Source organism: Capsicum annuum, chromosome 6 (genome assembly GCF_002878395.1).
Source record: "Capsicum annuum cultivar UCD-10X-F1 chromosome 6, UCD10Xv1.1, whole genome shotgun sequence".
NCBI lineage: Eukaryota > Viridiplantae > Streptophyta > Magnoliopsida > Solanales > Solanaceae > Capsicum > Capsicum annuum.
In genome coordinates, this window is record NC_061116.1 from 180,421,002 (window position 1) to 180,426,341 (window position 5,340).

General features: G+C 32.7%; 1 pseudogene; it reads right to left on the reverse strand.

Moving 5' to 3' along the window:
* Window positions 1-396: 396 nt before the first annotated feature.
* Window positions 397-3,629, reverse strand: LOC107874888 (annotated as a pseudogene).
* Between the last annotated feature and the right edge of the window lie 1,711 nt (window positions 3,630-5,340).

Consider the following 5,340-nt stretch of genomic DNA (forward strand, 5'->3'; position numbering starts at 1 on the left):
GATGAAAGAGGAGGCTCATTTTCAGAAAGTTCTTGTTCTTTACATAAGAATGAATATTTTACAATTATTATTCTTGAAAAGAATAAATAGTGTATCCACTTATTGAAGAGTAGAAGGAATTATGCAGTGTAACTATATTTAAAAAAAAATCAAACTATGATTGAGGTAAAATTAAGGATGAATCTATATTATCGTTTTGAATTTACTAGATAAAATAAGAAAGTGTTAAACTATTGAGTAGTTGTATCATCTTAACTAAATTTAAAGCAAGTTAAAGATGGAAAGTAGCTTTAGTTGATTGTATTTGCACTGAATTTACTGACTTGAATAAATAAGTTTAAATATGCCTCTTTCTATTCATGTTCTAATATTGAGTTTCAACTTTTGTAGGAATGTGAATTATTTCACTCCTTAAATGGTTTAGACCTAAACTTCGACAATCCTTCCTTCACGAGCTAGATTTGGAGTTTTAGTTAGAAACAAGGTTCCTCTTCTTATCAAATGCCACATCAACATATAATTGCTTACACTAGCTGCTTCTTTTTGCAATATTTAGGAGCATTTGAAGTAAACTTGGTATGCACCCACTAGGTGCACTACGATGGCTATGTTTACAATGTCAAGAAGTCAATAGGGGTTGTAGAATCCAAATCCGGTTAGTAGATTTTCAAGGGATTGGTCTCCAAAGGCTGCACAGCCAAAGCAGCCACAAAATATGTAGAAAATTGTTATTACTGCCACACTAATTAGTGTTGCCCTTTTCATTGTCTTGGCTTCTGTTGGTGATGATATTATGATCTGTTCAAGAAATTGAAATGAAACTTTTCAATTTCCTCTTAGCTAATTGTTTTGCATGAATTTCAATAAGGATGAGGGAGTAAGAATAAGCAAAATCTAAAGCTCCAAGAGCTTGAAAACTTCACCAAATCTTCTGCATTTCAGTTACTTCAGTTCCAATGCTAATCCCAATGAGACTTCCTTCTATTTTTTCTGTTTTTGTAATTCAAATAGAAAAAGTTAGCAAAACAGTAGCTAAAATAACAACAAATTGAAGGTGAAAAGAAGGCCACGTTGATCGATCCCTCAAAAAATATTGTCGGATCTGATACACACGTGACAGTAATTTTTAAAGAGTCTGAGCAACACAAGAAAAAATGGAGTAGTAAATTTGAGCAAACCTGCAACTTGAACAACTCCTAAAACAAGACCAACAGTAGAGTAAGTGAAGGACGTAACAACAACCACAATAGAGAGCCATGAAATCTGATCAAAGTCTCGAATTTGTGAGAAGATAATTTCCATCACTCCAAACATGACCATGTAAGGAGTGCTTGAAACATCGCAAGTAGCTTGGTGACCGTGTTTATGGAAACAATCAGACCTTTTCACAGCCCTGTACAAATAACGCTCAATTTAATTTTTTGTTGGCTTAGTTCAGCTTGGTCTGTTCACTAATTCTACTTATGCATGCTCTTATGATTGGTTTTTCTTGGTGAATATAGTTTTTAAGACCTCGGTATGTGAGACAAATGGAATCATCAGTTGTTTATAAATAATTCTTTCACATAAATTAATAACATTTTTCCTTTATCTAAACAGTTCTTTTGCAAGAAAGTGAACTCCCTGTTGCAGCTTGCTTTTCAGTTCATCTTTCAACTTGATGTTCCGATAACAAATGCAGTCATGAAATAAAGGTAATTAAACTTACACTTTATCTTTATCCTTTTCGCCAACTATTAAATTTAGGACTCTTATAATCACAATAAGAACCCTCTTATCATCTTTTGCTCAACTGCTTTCAACCAATAGCGTTGTTTCAGCTCTTATGTCAAACTTTACGACTCAACTTTATAGAATTGGAACTGTGGCAGAAATAGGTTCAAATGACCACTTATATGTTAGCATTTATCAGCTCTCACAAATATTAATTTAGGTTCAATATGTTATAGTGTTATTTATCTTATTTAATGCAACTCATGTTTAGTAAATAAAATACATAAGTGTGTTTTTTCCTGTCTATAACATCATGATAATTTCACATCCCACATTCATTGTGTTTATAATTTGATTTGGTACTATGTTTAGAACACTGCTCACTGTCTATTGATTATGGAACAATTCTCCTGTACTTCTTCAAGGTGATGATAATAGGATCACATTTATATAATCTGTTATGTTCACAACAGCTTAAAAAATGTTAATCAAAAAACTTAATTTTTGATCTCCAGGTAATTGTGCAACATAGATGCAGCTATGAGGTCACAGAAGTTGGGGTTTGTTCTCCGATACTGCCTTCGAGAAAATGGCCTTTCTATAATCAAGCAGGAATGCGCCATTTGAACACTTTTTGTACCAACAAATGCTTATATCAATATAATACTTTTACAATCTAAAAACGCAATAATGTAATCTTTGTTCCACATATTATGAAGCATAATTGTTTTATCTACCATCATAATTTTGTTTGGGCATCGTACGAGCTTGGGCCACCTAGTATTGTAAAGTGGATATCCAAGACACCCTTGGTGTCCAAGAAATTGGTCAAACTGCATGCCCAGTAAAATGGACCCCTCAATATATACTTTGTACACAAGAAATATTTGGGCTATAAATAGCCCCCTCCCTACGTGTTGTAACATATACGAATAAGAAAGAAATTGATAAGAGCAACCTATTTTCCTTCGCTATTTCTTGTTCTTTTTTATTTTAGTTTTAACTTTTATTTATAATACGTTATCAGTACGAGTCTCTACCATCTCTAGTAAATACAGGTAATAAAGGTAAAACTTATTTTTCTTAAAATAACGTCAAACACATCTAAAGGGAAATTTATTGTCCTAAATATATCAGTCAAAAATCCATTTATATGTAATGGATCTGGCAAACACTATCAAGGAAAAAAATCAAGCATCTAATCAAGATCGTGTCAAAGTCATGATATTTCTCCATCATCACCTCTATAAAGGTTTAAAATGAAATATCTCACTATTAACAATCCACTTACATTGTGGAATAATATAAAAGATAGATAAATGTGATCACTTGAAGATGGTCGTTCTTCCACAGGCACATTATGAATGAACCCATTGATATTACAAGATTTTAAAGATATAATTGTGTATAGTTCTGTCATGTTTTGAATCAAATAACAATTAAATTTATGCAGAGAAAATATCACAGATCATGATATGTTAGAGAAAATATTTTTCACCTTTTTTGCCTCAATATGCTCCTGCAACAGTAATGGAATTTAAAAAGTATTCTGAATTAATTTCATATTTTTTGTTGCTGAATTACATAATGATCTTTTAATGAAAATCCATAAAAGTCTACCTCTAGGTACTACTCCATTTCCTGAAGTGAACGTTGTAAATTTTTACCAATCTAGGTGTGAAAGAGATCCTGGCCCCAGTCGTGATCGTGGTCGTGGTCGAGGAAGAAATTTCAACTATCTGGATCGTCTTGCACTAAACAATAACCTTCTTCACCAGTAGTGTAAGAAGAAGGGTGGAAAGCCTGAAGTGATGCAAAAGAAAAATATAGAAAATAAATGCTATCGGTGTGGAGAAAAGAGCACTGATCACGTACTTGTCATACGCCAAGGCATCCGATTGATCTCTATCAGGCATTTCACAAAAAGGTAGATAATAATGCAGAAGCAAACTTTATCTCAGAGGATATTGTTGAGCCTATGCATTTTGATGTTGCAGGTTTCTTTGAAATTCCTGAAGAAAATGTAAATCACTTTGTCGGTGATGGATTTGTAATAATCTAAGTATTTTACTTTTCTGTTGATTGTATTAGTTTATATTCTTGTTGATGGTGCTTTCCTAGTCTTGTAAATAAATAAAGCTTGTGTAATATGGTGTTTGCTAGTAATACTATGATGTTTACTTCATTTATATTTTCATCTTGAAGAATACATGAATACTCCTGAAATTTATTTGGATCAATGATCAATCGCGAAAATATTTATGTAATTGATAGTGGAACAACACACGTCATATTTAAAGATAAGAAATACTTTTCCTACTTAGAAGAAAAGCAAATATTGCATCAATCTCTGGTAATTCAAAATTGATTGAAGGCTCTGAAAGAGCTACTATATTTTTCCCTAAGGGGGCGAAACATGTTATAGAAGATGTATTGTTCTCTTGTAAATCCCTAAGAAACTTGTTAAGTTTTAAAGATATCCAATGAAATGAATATCATGTTGAGAAAATAAATGAAATGAATATTGAATATCTTGGCATTATCAAGGACGTCTCAGGCCAGAAATGTGTGTTGGAGAAATTGTCAATTTTTTTCTGGCTTATATTATTCAAAAATTAGTCCAGTTGAAACACACTCTATCGTAAATCTGAATTTTATTGATCTAAATATGTTTGTGCCTTTGCATGACCGAATAGGTCATCTTGGGTCAATAATGATGAGACGAATTAAAAATTTAACTGGACACCCGTTAAAGAACCTACGGATTTTTGCAAGTGATGAATTTTCATGTGCTACTTGTTATCGAGGTAAATTAAAAACTGAGTCGTCACCACTGAAAGTTGGTGTCAAATTCCTTTTTTTTCTAGAACGTATACATGGTGGCATATGTGGACCTATTTACCCATCCAGTGGGTCGTTCAAATATTTTATGATCCTAATAGACGTATCTTCAAGATGGTCTCATATGTGCCTCTTATTGTCTCGCATCCTGACATTTGTGAAATTATTGACACAAATAATACGATTAAGAGAGCAATTTTCAGATTATCTCATTTAGGCTATTTACCTCAATAATGTTGGAGAATTTACATCTCAAGCTTTTGATGATTACTGTGTATCAGTTGAGATAAAATTTGAACATCATATCGCTCATGTTCATACTCAAAATGACTTCGTTGAGTCATTTATTAAGCGCCTACAATTGATAGTAAAATCACTATTTATGAAAATAAAACTGTCCACTACTATTTGGGGTCATGCCATCTTGCATGCAATATCACTTGTTCGTTTCAGACCGACTCATTTTAATTTTTCATCACAATTGATTCTTGGTCATGAGCCAAATATTGCTCATCTATGAATTGGTTAAAATGTGTTGTATATGTGTCAGTAGCACCACCACAACGCACTAAGATGGCCCCCTGAGAAGGTTAGAAATATATGTTGGGTTTGAATCACCCTCCATAATTTGCTACCTTAAACCACTGATGGAAAATTTATTTACTTCTCAATTTCCAGATTATTGATTTGATAAAATAAATTTTTCATAATTAGGGGGAGAGAAATTGCGTGAAATTTTTTATCATTATCGTATTTTGACCCACGTACCCCCATAGGTGAACATGA